Here is a 20,137-nt window from a genome sequence, read left to right as displayed (position 1 = left end):
CGGCGGCGGCCGCAGAGGCGGCGGCGGCGGCAAAGCCCGCGAAGGCTCGGCGCCCGCGCAGCGCCCCCGGTGCACGAGGGGCGGCGGGCGCGGGGCGAGGGGCTGCAGCCGCGGCAGCACGTCCCCCCGGCCGGCGCGGGCGGACGGCGGCGCGGCGCGGCGCGGCGGGCGCGGCGGCGGCGGCGGCGGCGGCGGCGGGGGCTCGGCTGGAGCCGCGGCTGGCCTCCAGACCGGGGCGAAGACGGGCCGCGCGGACGCGGGGGAGCGCAGCAGGTCGCGGCGGCAGCTGGCGCGGAGTGCGGGGCGGGGGGCGGGGAGGCTGGGGGGGCGGGGGGCGGGGGGCGGCCGCCGGGGCAGGCTCAGCCCGAGCGGCGGGGCATGCCGCGCCGGGGCGGCGGCGGCGGCGGCGGCGGCGGCCGGGCGGCGCGGAGCTCGGGCGCGGCGCGGACCCGGGGTCGCTCCGCTGCTCTCTCACAGCTCCTGGCGTCGCCGCTCTCCAGCGCCCGCGTCAGCGCCCAGCCCGCCTCAGCTCCGCCGCCGCCGTCGCTGCTGCTGCTGCCGCCGCGGCCGCTCCACTTCTACAGACTTGATTCTTCGACAGCCTCGCAAGGCGCCTGCGCGGGCCCCCTCCCCTCGCGCGCGCGCCCGCCCTCCCCCGCGCCCTCGCCCTCCCCCTCCCCCCGCCGCAGAACGGGCGCTGCTGGGAGAGCCGGCTCCTCTGCGCCCGCCCTCCCGTCCGCGCCGCGGCCTGTGTCCCCGACGTGAACGCGTGGCTGGCGCAGCTTGCTTCCCTCCACCCGCTCCACTGCCTCGACCGCTCGGGCCGAGTTCCCTCCTCTCCAGGTCCGTTTAGAGCAAACCGTGTAAAACTCGTGTTTTGAAAAGCGAGGGCACTTTGTAACTTGGTTCTCTCCATTTTTAAACATCTTTTAAGGAGCTTTATTTGAACTCTTCGGCAAGTGCTTTTACACTCGCATGTGTCTTGGGGAGGACACAGGCGCCGCCAGTCCCCTGAAGTTTTACTAAAAGAGGGTGTGCTCGCAGGCCTAGGATCGAGTCCACCCGCCGCTTCCCGGAGCCCTTCCGGGCGGGAGCGGCAGCACAGCGCGTGGACCCCGCTCTCCCTCCCTCCCACCCGGCCCGCGCTACCGCGCGAGGGTCCCGGCCGCCTGGCGCAGGTTCGCGCGGCAGCCGCGTGACGTGGGCGCGGGGCCGCGGGCCGCGGGCCGCGTGCGCCGCCGCCGCCGCCGCCGAGTGCGCACGCTCAGCGCAGACGTGACTCGGCGCCCCTGGCACTGGCGGCTCCATTGAACGAATGCACATTCCAGGGATCCGGGGTCAGCGGCCAGAGCGGCCGCGTCACCGCGCAGGCTCCGCCCCCCGCCGGCGACTCTAGTTCGCCAGGCCCCGTCCGCGGGGCCAAACTTGGACTCCAGGTGGCGCGGGGCACGGGCACGAGCGGCGGCGGGGTCCGCGCGCGCTTGGGGGTGAGCGGCTGGCTGGCCCACGGGTCGCGCGGACCCGGCAGATCTCGGGCATTCCCGGCCCCACGGCGCGGGCAGGGGCGACCTCGAGCCCACCACACGGCCCAGGCTGGGTTTAGGTGGGTGCAAACCCGCCTGGCGCGAAGGCGACATGTGGGTGCAGAGCCAGCCAGCCTCGCCGCGTTCTGCCACCGTTGGCAGCCACAGGCTGTGCCCAGACTGAATTGAGCACTTGAGTTTCACACTTTTATCGGGAGGAGGAGCTGGCGTGTGTTATGGTAAATCACTTTTGGCTGGTCGTTAGTCTTCCTGACTAATAGACGCGGGCTTAGTCACGCTCAGTTGGGACCTTTACACTTCAGCTCTGGAAGGGCGGCCTCCCGAGCTTCCTTTGTTGGAAAACAGACCCACCTCTCTCCCTGAGACTGGAATGAGCTGGTTAAGTGTGGGAAGAACAGGGTACTAATTATATTATCTTCCCTACAACTGGATTGGTAGGTGGAAAGAGAGAAAAAAATCCTGCTGACGTTTTTCTCTAGTTGTTGCTATTGAAAATGCCAGGTTGCCTCAAAGGATTAACCACAGGGAAGAGGAAAAACACCCTTAGAGAAACAGTGGAGGGAGCTGCTTAAAGCATATGAGAAAACCTGTTCGAAAATGGCACAGAAAATGTAATGCCAGACCTAAACGTTTTTGCAGGCAAAGCCTGAATGTCTTCTTGTGGGGATTTCCAGAGAAGGTGCGCCTCCGTAAAGGTCTCCCCATCTGCTCCCGGATCTTGCCCTGCAAATTACAATCCTGCCTCACCCTTTCCTAGCTGGGAGCATAGACCCCGATCCCCAGCAACTGGTGCCTGTGGGTTTGGCCACACCTGGTCCTTGCTATCGTGCACCGCTTTCGGGACCTGTCACTCTCCTAGGAGACCCAGAGCCTCTCCTAGCATGTGACCAGCCAGTAGGCCACTAACCAAAGGGAATGAGGCCCAGGCTCTGTGCTAGAGAGAGAGATGAGCCATCTCGATACTCCCCAGGAAGTGGCCTCAGTAGGCTGGGATGGAAATATGAAAAGAAAACAACTCGGGGTTACAGCCACGGCCTAATTTTACTCATTTACCTGTGAGCAGGCAGGCACTGTAATATTCTCGTGGGACAGCCTGTCGCTCTATCCCAAAATAGAAACAGCTCCAAATTCTGCCTTGAGGGGTACTAAGTCAGGGTTTTTATGGAACAGAGCTTTTCTTCTCCAAATGAAGAGCATTTCCTTTTTATTTTACACTGCCAGTTTAGTGTTGAAACCTCAAGTTGTTGTAACTTCCCTAACGAAATGCCCAGTGGAAAATGGAGAGGTTTGTTTTAGTTCTGGTTTCTCTTGCCATAAAAGGATCCGGAATCAAGGGGGTTAAGACTGGCCATGGATCCAGAGCAGCAATTCCTTATATTGTATCAAAAGTCTTTCATGCTGCCTGGCCTTTCATGTCTCTCCGAAGCAGCTTTATCGATGTATGCTAAGTAAACAGAGCTTTGTTTTCCTCTTCCACCCACCGCCCTCCCTCCCGGCACAGACTGGAGTTGGAGCCCTTCCAAGCGGCTGCCGCAGCAGTTAGAGCCGCCTCCTCCACACACAGGAGCAGGGTTTCTAGGGTGAGGCAATGCGTCTGCAATTCGCAGAGACAAGGCAGGAATTGTAATTGTAGTTCATCATGTGATGACTTATGAAAGAGGAAGTTGGTATGTTTTAGTCACGTAGACTCTGCCCTCTTGCTTAAAAGGCCCCAGATCTTCTCAAAAGAGAACTATGATCATCTCTGCCACTCCAAGTCAAGGTTACCAGGTTGGCTGTGGTGTCCTCCTACACATTCCTATGTGGCCAGACAGGCTGATGCCGGGTGAAGTGTTGGTGGGTCAGTGGGTTGAAGCTGGCTTTTTAGCAGAATACTGAAATGCTGCAATTTGTATTAAGAACTAAAGGAATATTCTGTGGGAAACACTTCTGCTGAGACAAGATGGAGCAACAGTCTTCCTTCCAGCTCTAATTTCTAACATTAAAAAAAAAAAAAAATTGCAGCTTAGAAGCAAAAGGAAAGCCATTCAGTATGCTACTCTCCAAAACTGGCATTAGGGAAGTGACTGAAGGTAAGCCAAACAGAGCAGTTCTAAGCAGTAGCTCAGTGGGTAGAACAAATCCAGCCCCTGCACAGGTTTCCCCTGAGTGAGCATTAAACATCTAAAATCTGAATCTGAACCCTGGAGCTCACTCCAGTTGAGATGCTCTTGTTAACACACCACAGCCCCGTACTGGCAGGTGACAGGGCGGTGTAAAGAAATGATTCTCACCAGACGACCCTGATGGAACTCTGCCTGGAGGACACACAGCTGTGGGAGAGCGATGACCCCCGGCCCCCAGCAGTGTGTGGGTGCTGTCCAGGAGGTGGTATTTCTAGGCACTGCTGAGTTCCTTCATGTCACCCTGTATCCACGCGTGGAATCACAGCCTTCATTCTTTAGAGTGCAGCTTCTATTAATAGCATGATATTTCAACCTAACTAAAACTTCTTAAACTCTGACCCTGGCATATTTGAAGGTTAAAAAAAAAAAAAAAAAAAATGCAGCCATGTGGCATCTGAATATTTGTGGCTACCATCCTAGGCTCCCTGTACTGGGCCAGAAGTATCCTAAGACTGGAAGAGCATGTGTGATATTCAAGGCTTTCCACTTTGAAAAAGTTATAAATACATATTTGAGCATATTTGTTTATATGACACATCCAGACATACTATGGAGAGTCATGACATAAAAGAACCTTCTGTAATAGATATGAGCACCTTCCTTCTAAGCAGTACCATTTTATGAGACAATTCTACTGGTTTTCAAATTACAAATATGCTATTTTAGAAATACATTCCCTCTGTTTGACCTCTCCCTATAGCCTACCTCCCCTGTGTGCAGAAAACGTTCAGATACTAAAGAGACTTCTGCATGTGGAGGAGATAAACTCTGTGTGGAAGGTCTAGGAAATCACAGAAGCGCTCAATCATCCACATATTACACACAGAAGCTGTTAGTCACCAGCCTGTGTGTAAACATAGGTACAATCCCCACATACAGTAAAATTTGGGGCCTTGATGTAGATTAACAACTGACTATGTCAGAATTTAAAGAGCTAAGTGAAAAATATAGATAAAGGAGAGATTGAGGTCACACACTTGCTCAGTCTGCAAGGAAATTTGGAGGAGAACTGGAAGGCATTCAACAGCCATTTGATGCCAGAACCCTCCTATTGACTTTTTGGAAAGAGCATGATGAAATGCACTTTTCTGGAATAATATCTGGATGCGGGTGTAACCTCTATTTGAGACATTCACTGAAATCCTTTAAAAGATACCAGGGGGAAGACACTAACAAAAGAGCAAAACCAACTTACAGATAATGTTTAAAAATAATAAAATAATACACTTTCTCTCATTAGCTTGCCTACTTAAAAAGGTAACTTTCCTACATACACATTCAGGAATAAGGGGACTGAAAAAAATAGAAGATGTTACAATTCTGAAAGGTTAAGCATGATGTGATAGCTTTATGTTTATTATTGCTTTCATATGGGCATTCAGAAAAGTTATTTTGAGTGTAAATTTTATTCTTGTCCTTTTTCAGAAGCTGAAAACCTAAAATGGTGAACAATTAAGTGATTTTCTTACAATAACATTAAAGATGAGTGCCAGAACTGAAATGCAGGTATGAGTATTTTTGTCTAACAATATAGTCTAGAATGGGTGACTCAGATGGTAAAGAATCTGCCTGCAATGCAGGAGATCTGGGTTCAATCCTTGGGTTGGGAAGATGGCTACCCACTCCAGTATTCTTGCCTGGAGAATTCCATGGACCGAGGAGCCTGGCAGGCTACAGTCCATGGGGTCACAAAGAGTCAGGTACGACTGAGTGACTAATACACACACTCATAGTCCGGAACATACTATATACGTTTTGCATTTTTAAAAAAATGTATGCACAGTTTAGAGGCCTAGAAGAAGAATGTTAACATTTGTGAGTGTTAACAAAAAGGATGTTAAGATTTGCCTATCTATACCCGTATTTATAGGAAACAAAATTCTAGTATAGTTCATAGGACGGGAGATCCAAAGAAAAGTCAACAGTCACAACAAACAGAGAGATATGGTAGAAGTGAGCCAGTTTGCCACCATGCCATGCCTAGTATGGAACTCCTTAAATGGTAGACCCTTTTATGCTGGTGAAACTTAGAATTTATAAACTACAGATAAAAATTGATGTTGGTGTTTGGATATAAAATTCGTTTTTAGGATTTAGTTGAGGGAGGAAACGGTTTGGTTACTAACCAAATTGAAATACTGAACCTCCAACTCTTTATGCCTTATTTCCCTAAAAACAAAAAGAGAAGTCTCATGAAATCATTTAATTATTTGTATAGGACTCCAATTCTGGCTACTCTGCATGCAGACAGGTAAATACAACAGGGCTACAAGGCACTGAGGAGAAAAAACCATGAAGTCAGATGTTTCATGGAATTTCATCATTATGAAGGGGCTCTCAGAAGCCAAGTGACTGTAACTTATTCAAATGAAGTTTCATTTTTATTGTTTGTATTTCTTATGAAATGGAAGGGAGCCAGTATGAGCTAGATTGACTTTCTCTTGACCAGATGCAAATATATTTCACAAAAGAATGCCAATCAACAGGAAAATTTGCCCTCTACCAATAGGGGTTTCTATAATCTGTTCTGGCGACTAACTTGCCCTGGTCTAATGTGTTTAGCAAACACACACAAAGTAATGTTATTTAAAGCAATTATATATGTAGGTGATAGCCCAGTGATATCCAGAGATGCAAATATTAACAATAAGCATTTGAGAACTTTAACTTTTTTTTTTTGGTCAGTTTTGTGTATAAAGGAGACACAGAGAACTGACTCCCTATAGAAGGAGAGAAGAAAGGAAAGTTTAAAAGCCTGATTGTGGGCTGTAATTTGTTAATTGGAGTGCATGTCAATCTGCTTTGGCACCACATCCATTCCTGGGCCCACATGGTGGTGATACCTCTTTGGCAAGGGGAGTGCAAAACCATGGAGAGAATTCAGATTCACACTCAGAACTGAAGTTCATACCAGGAAGAAGAAAACTAAATCCATGGGAGCAGATAGCCTGGGTTTGAGCCCTAGCGAAAGACCGCTGGTGGACAGAAAGAGAGAAATAGATTTCCTAAAAGTAACTGACTAAATATAACATGTTTACTAAAAAGCTTGTTACAGACAGCTAAAATGCAAATACAAATGAACTTTGATGGGCTAGTTGGCAAGCCTCCTCAGCCCTTTAAGCAAATTCCTGAGTGATAAAGTTGGTTCTGAAACATACCTGGGAGCTAGCACTTATGAACTTCCTAGGGGCTGTTATCTTTTAGCATTTAAGAAGTAGCTAGATTGTGAACGTTTTTCAGACTGCTTTTATTCTTTCTTTCCATTTATCTACCTACCTACCTACTATCTATATTTGCCTTAGCAGACCAATTCGTTATCCTTAATGATGACTAAGACATCAGCATCTGTTTACTGACTTGGTGAACTGAGGTACCAGCACAGTAAGGAACTTGCCTTGAGATGAAGGAATATATAGTCGAACAACAGCTAGAATTCAGGTTTCCCAAACTGCAGTTCTTTCTTTAGCCCACTGGTGGGCTGCCTCCTATTTCTATTTCTTTCACAGGTTCTCTTTTACATACATGTACATGTCTGCACAGGAGATGTCTGTGAGACCATGGGTTCTCTTCACGCAGCTGGGACCTGAGACAGATCACTGGAACACTCTGGGTCTGTGTTTTTCTTGATTGGAAGAGGGAATTTTGAACTTGATGCCATTTCTGCTCTGACCCTTCATATGGTGGGTGAGGATAATGGAAACAAGGAGAATGTGGCAAACCCAAACCCAACATTCTTCTGACCCATATGGAATCACAAAACAATGCAGAAACATGACTGTAAGTGCCTGTTCGCTATTTGGGGGCTTTGTGCCATCGGATAAAATTATGAGGTTAAATGGCTCCCAGATCATCGTATCATCTGAGAATATGTCTGCTTGGTTTGGGCTCAGATCCCAGGCTAGGAGTGTCTAAACCACAGTCTATACTTAGTTTAAGTTAGCCAGGGGAAAAGCATCTGTATCAGCGTTAATATGCCCTACTAAAGTGTCTCAAAGATTATAGAAAATATTTCTTTCCACAAGAGACTGATATATATGTATATATGTGGTGGGCAAAACTCAGTATACTAACCACAGGCCCTTCAGATTACTCAAGAGGGCCACAGTTGAAGAAAAGAGAAGGAAAAAACAAAACAAAACCTGACAACAATTCCATACACTGACCAGCTTTTGGCTGAATAGGTCAGCAGGATGTGGAAACTTGTTTTGAGGTTTTCTTGTATTCTCACCCAGGATCCCACTGCTTAATAGCTGTGTGGTTCTTTGCTGGCTATACACTGAATTTATGAAGGATGTTGTGAGAGTAAGTTCTAGGAATTCTGATGTTTTGAAATTTGTTGTGCTTTTGTTAACCATAGTGAAATGTTACACTTGTGGCTTTCTATACAACTTTCATTTATTTGGTTCTGATTATGAGAAAACTTAATGAAGCTTCATCAGTTCTGCGTATTTCAGAAATCGTGGTGGGGACTTCCCTGGTGGTATAGTGGATAGGAATTCACCTGCCAGTGCAGGGACCAAGCGCTTGATTCCTGATCTTGGAGGATCCCATGTGCCACGGAGCAACTAAGCCCGTGTACCACTGCTACTGAGGCCCATGCTCCTAGAGTTGTGCTCCACAACTCGAGAAGCCACCACAATGAGAAGCCCATGCACGGCAACTGGAGAAAGCTGGAGAACAGCAAGGAAGACCCAGTGCAACCAAACAAAATAACTTTTAAAAATGTGATGGTGGGAAGCGTTTACATGTGGTTGTTGTTTCATTTCAACTATTCTTCAAAAACAGGCGAAAAAAGCCAAGTTCTCTAGTTTTCATATAAAGATGACTCAATTTATTTGACAATGAGTGTTCCAGAATCAGACTTCCAGATTCCATGAATTCAGAGTGTGGAAAAGGACAAACAGCTCCCTTTAGCTGTAACAGGAGACATTCTTTTAAAAGCCTGGAATGCTGAAGCTCTCTTACACTGAAAACATGTTAGGACATGCCTTTTGGGGATGCTATCAAGTGGTTTAGGCTCTGAATTCTACATTCTGTACTTTTGAAATGGTTTTCTGTTGGCAGACAACCTCTTGATTATTCTCATGTGATGAGTGTTCAGGCCAACCTCTCCCGTTCCAAGTAATTAAAAGACAACAACAAACTCATACTCTGTGAAGTATCCACACTTTAGCATAAAGTTGTAGGTTGTGTGAGTGCTGGATTTATAGTGATCAATTCTATGAGCCTTGTCATTTGTTCAGTCAGTAAATCATGTCCAACTCTTTGCAAACCCATGGACTACAGCACTCCAGGCTTCCCTGTCTTTCAGTTTCTCCCCGAGTTTGCTCAAACTCGTGTCCATCAAGTTTGTGATACTACCCAACCATCTCATCCTCTGTTGTCCCCTTCTCTTGCCTTCAGTCTTTCCAGCCTCAGTTAAAAAATCATACACATACTACCTAGAATAGTTTATTCTCTGAAGCTCACTCCTGCTGTTTAAAAGTGTCACCATGTTAAGGAATGAAAAATTACAGCGACTGGGGAAAAGTTTTCGCCTTTTTTCATTTCCCTAGTAAAATTAAGCAATAATTTTCATTCCCCTTAGCTCCTTTTGGAATCAAGGCTAACAGTGGATTAAAGGACAAATAAATGAATGAACAAGTCTATGGTGTTTCTTTCTTCTGCCTCAGAAAGATGCAGTTTCCCCTGCCCGCAGGAGACACAGGTTAGGTGCAAGACAATTCTCCCACTCCAGAGAGCCTCTGTTTTTAGGCAGTTCTGATTCATGACTTGGAGAATTGCACTAAATTAGTGTACTGTACAGCATGGGCCTGGTTAAGTTAAAGTAGACACTCTGACCCCCTCCACTCCTCACTCTGACCACCAAGAGTTCATTTCCCAGGGGCATCTGTGGGTCCCAAACAAAGGGGCCCACTGAAAACCCCGTCCACGTTTACCCTATCATAGGCCACGTGGTAACAGAAGTTTTCATATTTCTTGAACACCAGCAGGATTCTTAACATGCCCCAGAACAGAGATGCATGGTCTTGGGTGATGATTTTTTAAAAAAGATGTCATCTCATTTCATTCAGTGGGAATTATTTTTTAATTGTCTGTTTTATTGGGAAATTTCCCAGAGATAATGCAGTGAGAAACTAGCCTGGAAGAAGACAGACAAGACAGGCACAACAGAGTCAGAGTTCTTTTTAAAATACTTCATTTTGCAGATCAAGAATACAACTTGTAAATCTTTTTTATGCTTTTATTATGGTATATAAATTATGACATTTTAGGAGAAGCCCATAAAGCTAGCAGAAGCAAGAAAGTCAAGTTTCTTTTTTTGAGCTTTCCATAGGTAGTATAATTTAAATAATTCTATGGTAGAATTTCAACACCTCTGATGGAGCACGGTTGTTTACGAAGTAAGAACAGTAATCCTCATGTTAAAAGGTGGCATTGCTACCCTAGGCAGCAGATGGTGTTATTAAATACACAGGCAAAGTCTAAGGTCATAAGGAACTAACAATTAACCAGAAATACGATCTGTCACAGTCGTTTAATGGGTAACCCACCAGATATAGGCCACTTGTATTATTGTGAGTGTTGGGAGGTGTATTGTCAAGCTTCAGAGCAGTTGCACAAGCCATTTAGAAATATTGTAATTTTATTCTTATTTAAGCATTTTGTGAAACCAACAAACCAGAAAGAAAGTGAAAATCAGTGTGATTTCCTCATAATATTGCTCTCTCTTGCCTGCTTTGAAAAATACTGATTCAGATTGCACAATTTCATAGCAATCCCTGAATTTAATTGGTCTCCCCAAACTAATACTATCAGGATTTTGGATTTTATACTGCTAGTGTAGGGTGTTCTAAGACCTCTTTATGTTATCTGAGACATCATTTTGCTCCTGCATATTTTGTAGTGTGCAGGTGATGCGAAAAGCTTTAAACCTACACAAGTGCTGACAAGGGGATGGCTTGGAAAAAAACAGTTGTGCAAAGGAGGGGCAATCAATGGTGGGGAGGCAACGGAAAGTGTAGTCAGAGACTAACCAGCAAGTAATGAGGACGCTATTAAAGTAAAGAAGTGGGCTTCGTTTCTGTGTAAATCAAGTATAAATATGTCAATAAAAGTAAGAGCTTTATCCATAACAGCTCAATTCCCTGTGGGTTTTTTCAAGGAGTTTTCCACAGGGAATGTGGGATCGATTTTCTTTCCAGTTAGGGCTTTTGAGGATGAGGAACTGAATCCTAAACTCACTCCAAGGAAAAATAACCAAGAGGGCAGCAACCAAGTCTGAATAGCAAAGACCCAGCAACTTGGTTAGAATTAGGAAAAGTGAACGTTGGCCCTTTGGCCAGAACTCCAAAGGGTATCAGAGAGTTGTAACTCCAGCCATCGTATCAACCAATCTGAAAAACAGCATCTGGAAAAGCAAAAACAACCCCAGTTCCCCAGGTGAATAGAAGATGAACAATGGAAAACAGGGTCCAGAGGTCACTGGCTAATCAGAGTAAATAAGTGGGTGGATTCTAGTCTTAGGACAAAAGCTGTTCTTTCATTTTCCCACTGTTGGGTTTGATGAGGAAGTCTCAATCACAGAAGGAAAAAAAAAAAAAAGCATGCTAATAAGAATGTTTTTCACATATTTCAATGTGTTTATTTACTTTTCTCCAGGTTTAAACTGAGTGAGGAAAACACAGCATCTGAAGACACAGACTGCCAAGTTGAGAACTTTGTCTCCTCCAAGCCCAGGTAGCTTAATTTTTCCCTGTGGCCAGGACTCCTGCTGACACTTCCAGCCGTCCTCAGAAAAGCCATTGAGCTACCCTTGGGTTGAATGAATGAGAACTTTCTGGAGAGCGGAAGACTGGTGGAGGTCCAGCTGGAAAAACATATGGCCGCAGAGGCAGAAAGAGCGCTTCTTCAGGATTGTGAGTTGTATAAAAAATGTCTGCAGGCTCAAGACAGCCGTTACAACCTAAGATCTTACTAAGCGTGATGGATGTTCTTACTTCTAGGACGGCCTCCAATGTACCTGGACCGAAGCCAGCGCTGCATCCTCAGGCGCCCCTAGGGATCGTGTGTGCAGGGCGGCACCACCCCACAGCCCCCTCTGAGGTCAGGATTCCACGCCCGCCCCCTGCCTCCCTCCCACTCTCCACTCCCCTACCCTCGGTGGAGCCCAGTAGATGGCAGCCCATTGTGCCTTCTGAAAGAAAACAAAGTTTGCAAATCACTGTAGACTGTCTTATAATAGGTAGGTCAGGAGGGAAAATGACTATGGTAAATTCTCGTCTTAACCACACATGACCTCAGCGCATTTTTGAGCTGCACAGTGACACAGAATGAACTGAAGGAGAAAAGCCAGGCAGTCTGGGTTCCAGACCAGGACACCGCGAGGAGCTGACTTTTACAGGTAAAGGCACAGCCTTGAGGCTTAATAGCAGTGCCTCCCTGCCCAAAACAGCGGAAGGCCATATGTGATGATTCTCCAGAGTAATTATCTCTTATTGCTAGTAACCATTCATGTCTGTTACTGAGCTTTAAAAACATTTTGTATGGAATGCTATATCCCTTACAAAAGATAAATTAGGAGGCAGTCATTCAAAATGATTAAAAAAAACTTTGTGAAGTTTGTAATTCGACTCTTTTTGACCCCGTGGACTGTAGCCCACCAGGCTCTTTGGTCTGTGGAATTCTCCAGGCAAGAATACTGGAGTGGGTTGCCATTCCCTTCTCCAGGGGAATCTTCCCAACCCAGGGATTGATTGCAGGCAGATTCTTTACCATCTGAACCACCAGGAAAGCCAAAAAAAAAAAAAAAGAAGTAAGTTCCTCTAGAATACTTACATAGTATTAGGCCTTAAGCACTATAACCAGTACATATTTTAATTTTTTTGCCACACCACACAGTGGCAGTGGGATCTGTTTCCCAACCAGGGGTTAAACCTACGCCCCCTGCAGTGCAAGCATGAGTCTTAACCTCTGGACCACAACATAACTCCCAACACATCCCTTTTAAAGATGCACAACACAGATGGCATTGGGAAGGTAGACATGTATACCCCTTTTGTCCTCAACTGTGGCCCTCATGGTGTAGCCAAAGCTGATACCACAGTTTTTCTTCAACAGACAATAAGGTCTCCTTTCAACTTCTCAATGGATGTTTCACACCATTTTCCTTATGCTGTGACAGTTGTAGAAGCAGCAATGACCATAGTCACAAAATTCAGGGCCTGATTTTATTACCCCATCATTATGACAATTATCCTTCCAGTTTTCTCTTTACCCATGTACACACATTTTCAAAGCACATATTTTCATTACTGGACAGAGAAAGGCCAATAGGTCAGTCATACACACTCCAAGCTGATAAAGCAATGTTCTTAACTTAGAATAAAAAGAAGCAAATTACAGCCCTTTATGCTTAGGCTGTGTTTTTCCTTTTAATAACTGAAAGCTAAACCCAAGATGACCAATGCATTTTGCGTGGGTGTATGTACATATCTGTGTATGTGTATATGTAATATATATGCATACATTATTAGTATAATACTGTATTATTATATATAATTATTATATACTATTAGTATATTATTAAAATATATATTAAAAATAATGTTAGGTAGTATGTTACTGGTTTCAAATGAACTTTCCATCCATCTGGGCCTGGGGAAAGGCTTTGAAACCCCAACATTTTCTAAATATCCAGGGAGCGGAAAAAAAAGTCATTTCTTCTCAAATATAGCTTTCCTTTTTGGGGGTCATCAGGAATGCAGAGGTGGGTATGGGCTGGAGACTAGCTAAATGGCTGTTGTTGTTGTTTTTTTTTTACTGTGCTGCATGGCATGTGAGATCTTAGTTCCTCAACCAGAGATCGAACCTGCACACCGTGCAGTAGAAGCAGAGTCTTAACCACTAGATCACCAGGGAAGTCCGTAAAAGTTTGCTCTTTCTAATGGATGCAGAGTCCCTGGTTCATCTTGGCTGTCTAGCTGTTTCACACAGTGCTAAAAGCTCAAGATCCCTGTGTCCAGCCCCTTTAAGTCCTGTGAGAGTAACTCTACTCTGATGGGTGCCTCTCTCTCCTGCCATCTTTCTATGTGAACACAGGCAAATTGCTCTCCTGTACTTCACTTGCTTCCACAAGTTGACGTGGAAACAACAACAAGACCAAGTGACAAATGAATTGAGATTTGCTGATATGTCCAGAGACTACTCAGTATGGGTAAATATCACCCAGCACTTAGGAGTACAGGACCTGGAGGACAAGAACCGGGGCTCTCATTCCTGTGCTGCGCTTCACCAGCTATGTGATAGGCGAGCCACTTAAACTTTCTGTGCCTCAATTTCCTTACCTGTGAAACGGGTATAAAAACAGTACTTACTGCAAAGGTTGATAGAGGGGTTCGATGACATGAAAAGTGTAAGGCATACAGCCTGCCCCCATTAACACTGGCTTTTGTCATCTGAGGTGTTTCCAGACTAAGCTGAAGCAGGTGCTTGTTCTAAAACCAACCAGTTCTTGTACCTCCTGTAGCCAGACTTCAAGATCTTACTTGAGGAACCACCCCTGCTACTCAGCACCCCTCCACACCCACCACTCCAGGAAGTAGTTATCACTCAAGCTGCCAATGACCTCATTCTGACCATCTCTAAGAAACTCTTATCTTGAATCCTTTCTGAGTCATCCACCACTATCACTCCTTGAATTTTTTTTTCTCACTTTGGCTCATAAAGTAATATCCTGGACCTGCTGAACTTAGAGAAGTTAAGAACTTAAGAAGTCCCTATGCATGAGTCTTATCTGTTCTCTGCCCACACCACATTTTTCTCCAGGCTGGAGGTTTTAGTACTCAGCACACAGAAGATGCTCAGTAAACATAAAACTGCCTTGAACTGTGATGTTCAAGGACTTCCTCATCGCTGTCCTTTCATGTTGTTTTCCTGATATGGGAGCTGTTGCTGCTCTTGCTGGAATCTCTGCTACAGGGACATAAACTCTTTAAGATTGCCTGACTTGTCATCCATCCTTTTCTTCATTTGAGACTTGAAATTCGAACTGTGGTGCTGGAGAAGACTCTTGAGAGTCCCTTGGACAGCAAGATCAAACCAGTCAGTCCTAAAGGAAATCAACCCTGAATATTCATTGGAAGGATGATGTTGAAGCTGAAGCTCCAGTACATTGGTCACCTGATGTGAAGAGCAGACTCATTGGAAAAGACCCTGATGCTGGGAGGGATTGAGGGCAGGAGGAGAAGGGCACGACGGAGGATGAGATGGTTGGATGACATCATTGACTCAATGGACGTGAGTTTGAGCAAACTCCAGGAGATAGTGAAGGACAGGGAAGCCTGGTGTGCTGCAGTTCATGGGGTCGCAAAGAGTCAGATACAACTGAGTGACTGAACAATAACAATAGTTAAACTGAATCTCCCAAATAAATAAATAAATAGAACCTGTTTCAGGTTTCCAACTTGTGTGTGTGTGAGGGGCATTTTTAAAGTCTGAATTTCACGTTATTCGGAAAACAGACTTAAGAATTAAGTCTCCCAAATACCAAAACCACACACAGTTCATCTGAAAACAATTGCTCTTGGGGTATGTAAGATGCCTTTTCACAAGTGAATCATATTATCTGAGAGGTTGAACCCCAGAAGATGCATTTAAAAAATAAAGTTTCTGTCTCAAACACAGCCAAGTATGATAACTCATACTTAGTTCAACCTCACCCTGAATCCCCACAGCTGTGCAGGGCTACCTCAGCGGGGGATTAAAAAAAAAAAAAAAAAAGGCTCTATACCTAGGAGTGTGTGTGTGCTAAGTCACTTCAGTTGTGTTTAACTCTTTGTGACCCTATGGACTGTAGCCTGCCAAGCTCCTCTATCCATGGGATTCTCCCGGCAAGAATACTGGAGTGAGTTGCCATGCCCTCCTCCAGGGGATCTTCCCAACTCAGGGATCGAACCCACGTCTCTTATGCCTCCTGCATTGGCAGGTGGGTTCTTTACCACTAGAACCACCCAGGAAACCTGCACCTAGGAGAATCAAGGTTAGTTGAAATAATAGCTTATAATTTAAAAAGAGAAGCCAACTTCCCCTTAAATACACACATCCACACATTTTCTGAAGTTAACTGTGCATGATTTTTTTTTTTTTAAAGAATTACCCATTACTTAGGTATGGTTGTGAACATACCATTTTTTATAACATCATACCTAGACTTAAATTCAAGTTTAGCTACTTAGCAGCTATGGAAATTTCACCAAGTCACTTAATTTCTCTGAGTTTCAGTTTCCCAACCTGTAAAAAAAAAGACGATAATATCAACCTCACAGAGCTAAGTGTATACAAAGTGCCTACTTAGCACAGTAAGTGTCTGGGTCAGAGAACAGAAAGCACTGAAATATAGTGATTACCCTGGAGGAGGGCATGATAACCCACTGCAGTATTCTTGCCTGGAGAATCCCATGGACAGAGGAGCCTGGCGGGCTACAGTCCATGGGGTCACAGAGTCAGACTGGACTGAGGTGACTTAGTGCACCACAGCACAGTAATTAATAATTTGTGGGTCAGCACCCAAGCCCAGCCTTGCATTTGATGTCAGGTGTAGATTGAGTTTTGCTTTCACAAAAGTCAAGACAAATAGCACGCACAACTTAGTCAGGAAATCCCCTGCCACATACACAACTAAGAGCTAAATTATGGGACTTGTCTACAAGCTCCCTGGGGGTTCAGAGGAAACAGACCAGTGATCCTGTGTGGACCTGGGGCAAAGTGGATGGGGACCTGGCCTGAGCTTTGAGAGCTATATAGGGCTGGGACAGGAGGTGAGGGACATCTAAGGTGGCCGTGCCTGGGACAGGGCTGTCGTCCCCCCGGCCCCCAGACTACTGAATGAATGGAAGTGTGTGAACAAAAGGCAAGGACTGCAAACCTGGGACTTCCCTGAACGTACAGTGGTTAAAACTCTGTGCTTCCAATGCAGGGGGTGAGTGTTCAATCCCTGGTCAGGGAACTAAGAGTTCACATGCTGTGATGCCAGATCAACCAACCAATCAGAAACAACAACAACAAAAATCAAAGACCGCAAACCAGTTTGTGGGAGAGTGGGAGGACTCCTTCATTGTTGCCTTTGATGGGTGTTGATGTCAGAATGGAGAAGTCCCCCTGAGCAGGGGCTTAAAAACTCGGGAAGGACTTTGGGCTGAAGTGGTAGGTTACAGAGCAGGGAGAAGACAGTGAACGCAGTGGTAAGATCAATTCAGGTAGGTTAGGAATTGTTTAGTAGGAGGAAGCCGGGCTGCGAAGAAGTTGGCCAGGTGCCTGTGCCAGGAACCCTGATGAGAGGCCAGGAAATCTGGGCTGGAGGCGTGGGCAGCCAGGCTCAAGCGGGGGCAGCAATGTGCACGGGACTTAAGGCTCCACAAGGTCTTCAGAGAATGGTATGAAAGAAGAGACATCCCAAGGCTGGCTCTTAAATGTCTGCGAACTGGTAGTAACTCTACTACACAGGAAAACAGAGAGAGAGCTGACAGCAGGGAGGATGAGCTCAGGGGAATGTGTTGGTTAGTTTCCAGCCAGTGATGATATCTGCAAGCAGCAAGGCCCAATGAGCATTTGGACATTCAAAGATTCTGAAGTCATTTACAGTGAACAAAAGCACTGAAATGGATGAGGCCTCTGAGGGATCAGTGCAAATAGAAAAAAATTAGAAAACTAAAGACTGTCTTGGGTAATGTACAAATTTAAAATATGAAAATACTCCAGGAATACCTGTTATGAATACATGAACCTAAACAAAATCAGTTGTCATCGCCAGGGCTGCATTATGACTTTTGTGGCTCCAGAAATGCTGTGGCCATTTTTGCCTTTGTGGTTTCCTTCCTCCAATTAAAAAAAAAATTAAAGATTAAATCCTGCAACAGTAGTGGTATAAAGACAAATATAATCTAGACTGAATTATTTTACAGCTACTGTTGTATTATTGTTTTCTCTCTTCTGATTTTATTTTATTTTTTTCTCTTTTGATTTTAAAAGAAACTAAGATTATAGCACAGGGAACTCTGCTCAATATTCTGTAATAACCTATGTGGGAAAAGAATCTGAAAAAGAATGGATATATGTATATGTAAAACTGAATCACTTTGCTATACACCTGAAACTAACACAACACTGTAAATCAACTATTCTCTGACTTAAAATTAAAAAAAGAAGTCAAGGTTAAAATAGTTTCATGGGTCCCTAAAAGTGTCATGAACATAAGGCTGAATTAACACTACTTTCAGTTGATTTGTAAAGATCAAAATCTACTCATTCTTTTCCTAGTGTCAATTGCATTTTTCTTTCTCCCTCTACACTGTTAAAGATCCTTTCAGCTCTCTTCGTCTGTGTCAGAACCACCAAACCCTTCTAGAACCTCATTATAAACATTTACCAGGGATTGGTTATTTGGTGACATATATACAATACTTTGGCCACCTCATGCGAAGAGTTGACTCATTGGAAAAGACCCTGATGCTGGGAGGGATTGGGGGCAGGAGGAGAAGGGGAAGACAGAGGATGAGATGGCTGGATGGTATCACCGACTCGATGGACATGAGTTTGAGTAAACTCCGGGAGTTGGTGATGGACAGGGAGGCCTGGCGTGCTGCAGCTTATGGGGTGGCAAAGAGTCAGACATGACTGAGCGACTGAACTGAACTGAATTGATATAATACGTATAAGCATTGAGCTCACATATGGATTCACTCATCTTTTTTTCTCTTGCAAAGCCATATATTCTATAAATGGAATAAAACAATATTAAAAACAAAGAAATCAATAAATGTATAATGAAAACAGAAATTTGGAACACAAAACTAGTATCTCAAAATGAACACATTGTATGTGCACAACCAGGAATTCTTCAGTTGGGTTTGCAGTAATATTTAGTCATTGATAGTATATTTCTCTGTTGTTGTCTATATACCCCAACCTGGTTGAATTTCTGAAAAGCCTTAACATCAGATTATGGAGCACATGTAGATCATTAAAAAGCCTTCTATAATATTAAGAAGATAAAGTAATAAAATTAGAATGCTTAATTCCAAAATAGTAAGTTTATTTATTTATTAATATTTATTTTTTGTTTGGCTGTGCTGAGTCTTAGTTGCAGTATGCGGGATCTAGTTCCCTGTCTAGGGATTGAACCTGGGCCCCCTGCATTGGGAGCACAGAGTCTTAGCCACCGGACCACCAGAGAAGTCCCCCAAAATAGTTTTATTTGAAGAACATTTTGGGGGCTGAAAACTTCTTGAGATGTTTGTGGTGGGCATCCTGAAACAATATCTGTGGTACGACTGTGTCAGCTTGGTGTTCTAGAGCATGGCATCTCATTGCTGGAAGATATTGGTATTTGCTTACTAGCCCTTCAATGCAACTGGTGACCTGGGCCACACTCTTGCATGCAATGACAGCAACTGCTCCCTGCTTCCCAGTGACCATCCTCTTTTCTTTCTTGGTAATAGAGGCCCCATTTTCAGTTGGGCTCCTTGCCTTAGTCACCAGTCACCAACCCAAACCTTCTTCTTGGGCACCGTGCTGCAGTCTCCCTGCCAGCTATTGATAAAGACATGTGTTCGAGTTCTGGTCATTGGTGAGTAGAAATGGTATGTGTCACTTATGGTTCTGACCTTCAGAAGCTTCCCTTGCCAGTTCTCCATGCTTTTCCCTGCTTCTTGAGCTTGATGCAGACAAGTAAGAAGAATTTGGAAGGTAAGTGTTGAAGATGGCAGAGGCACAAGCCGGAAGAAACTTGGGTCCCTCGATCACTGCCTGGGGGAGAACTACCTGCTAACAAGAGTGTCATTTTGGACTTTCTTTTTTCTGAATGTTTGAGCCATTCATCGTTTTGAGGTTACAATAATAATCTACAAGTCCCTTACTGAAACAGACATCAGAAGCAGGAGACCCTATTTCCCAGCTCCACATGCTGAGTGTAGCCAGGTAACTAAGTTCTGACCAATGAGATGTAAGCTGAATGACTTTTGTATGACTTTGCAGAGACTGCTTAAAGGAAGCTGATTTTAATGGGAAGGGGAATATTTTGTCTTCCTTCTGTTGCTGTCTAGAACTCAGACATAATGGCAGGAATTCCACTGGCCATCTTGTTACCTTGCAGACAGAAATCATTCACCAAGAAAATGGATCAGAGCGATTAGATTCCTGATGGACTTGGAGCTGCTCAGCCAGTTGTGGACCCCAACCCCTCTCACAACACTTCCATGTTAGAGAAATCTCTTTCTTGTTTAAACTATTCTTTTATTTGAGGTCCAATATATTGTTTTTTTTTTTTTTAATGGACTATGCTTTTGGTGTCAAATCTTTGCCTAACTAGCCCTCAAAATATTTTTCTATAAGTTTAAAGATTTATGTTTTATATTTGTTCATGATCCATTT

The 20,137-nt window shown here is 44.9% G+C and overlaps 1 long non-coding RNA gene across 4 annotated transcripts; it reads left to right on the top strand.

Moving 5' to 3' along the window:
* Positions 1 to 706: 706 nt before the first annotated feature.
* On the top strand, positions 707 to 13,215 carry LOC133069963 (uncharacterized). Of its 4 annotated transcripts, none has more exons than XR_009696037.1 (4): positions 707 to 843; positions 5,135 to 5,215; positions 7,216 to 7,486; positions 11,372 to 13,215. It is a non-coding gene; the product is annotated as an uncharacterized LOC133069963 (long non-coding RNA). The 4 variants fall into 4 exon arrangements; XR_009696036.1 differs by lacking the exon at positions 707 to 843 and adding an exon at positions 3,100 to 3,124 and having other exon boundaries at positions 7,216 to 7,319; XR_009696039.1 differs by lacking the exon at positions 707 to 843 and adding an exon at positions 3,106 to 3,124 and having other exon boundaries at positions 7,250 to 7,319.
* Positions 13,216 to 20,137: the final 6,922 nt, after the last annotated feature.

Source organism: Dama dama, chromosome 15 (genome assembly GCF_033118175.1).
Source record: "Dama dama isolate Ldn47 chromosome 15, ASM3311817v1, whole genome shotgun sequence".
Classification (NCBI taxonomy): domain Eukaryota; kingdom Metazoa; phylum Chordata; class Mammalia; order Artiodactyla; family Cervidae; genus Dama; species Dama dama.
This window is presented reverse-complemented; position numbering and strand designations above follow the sequence as displayed.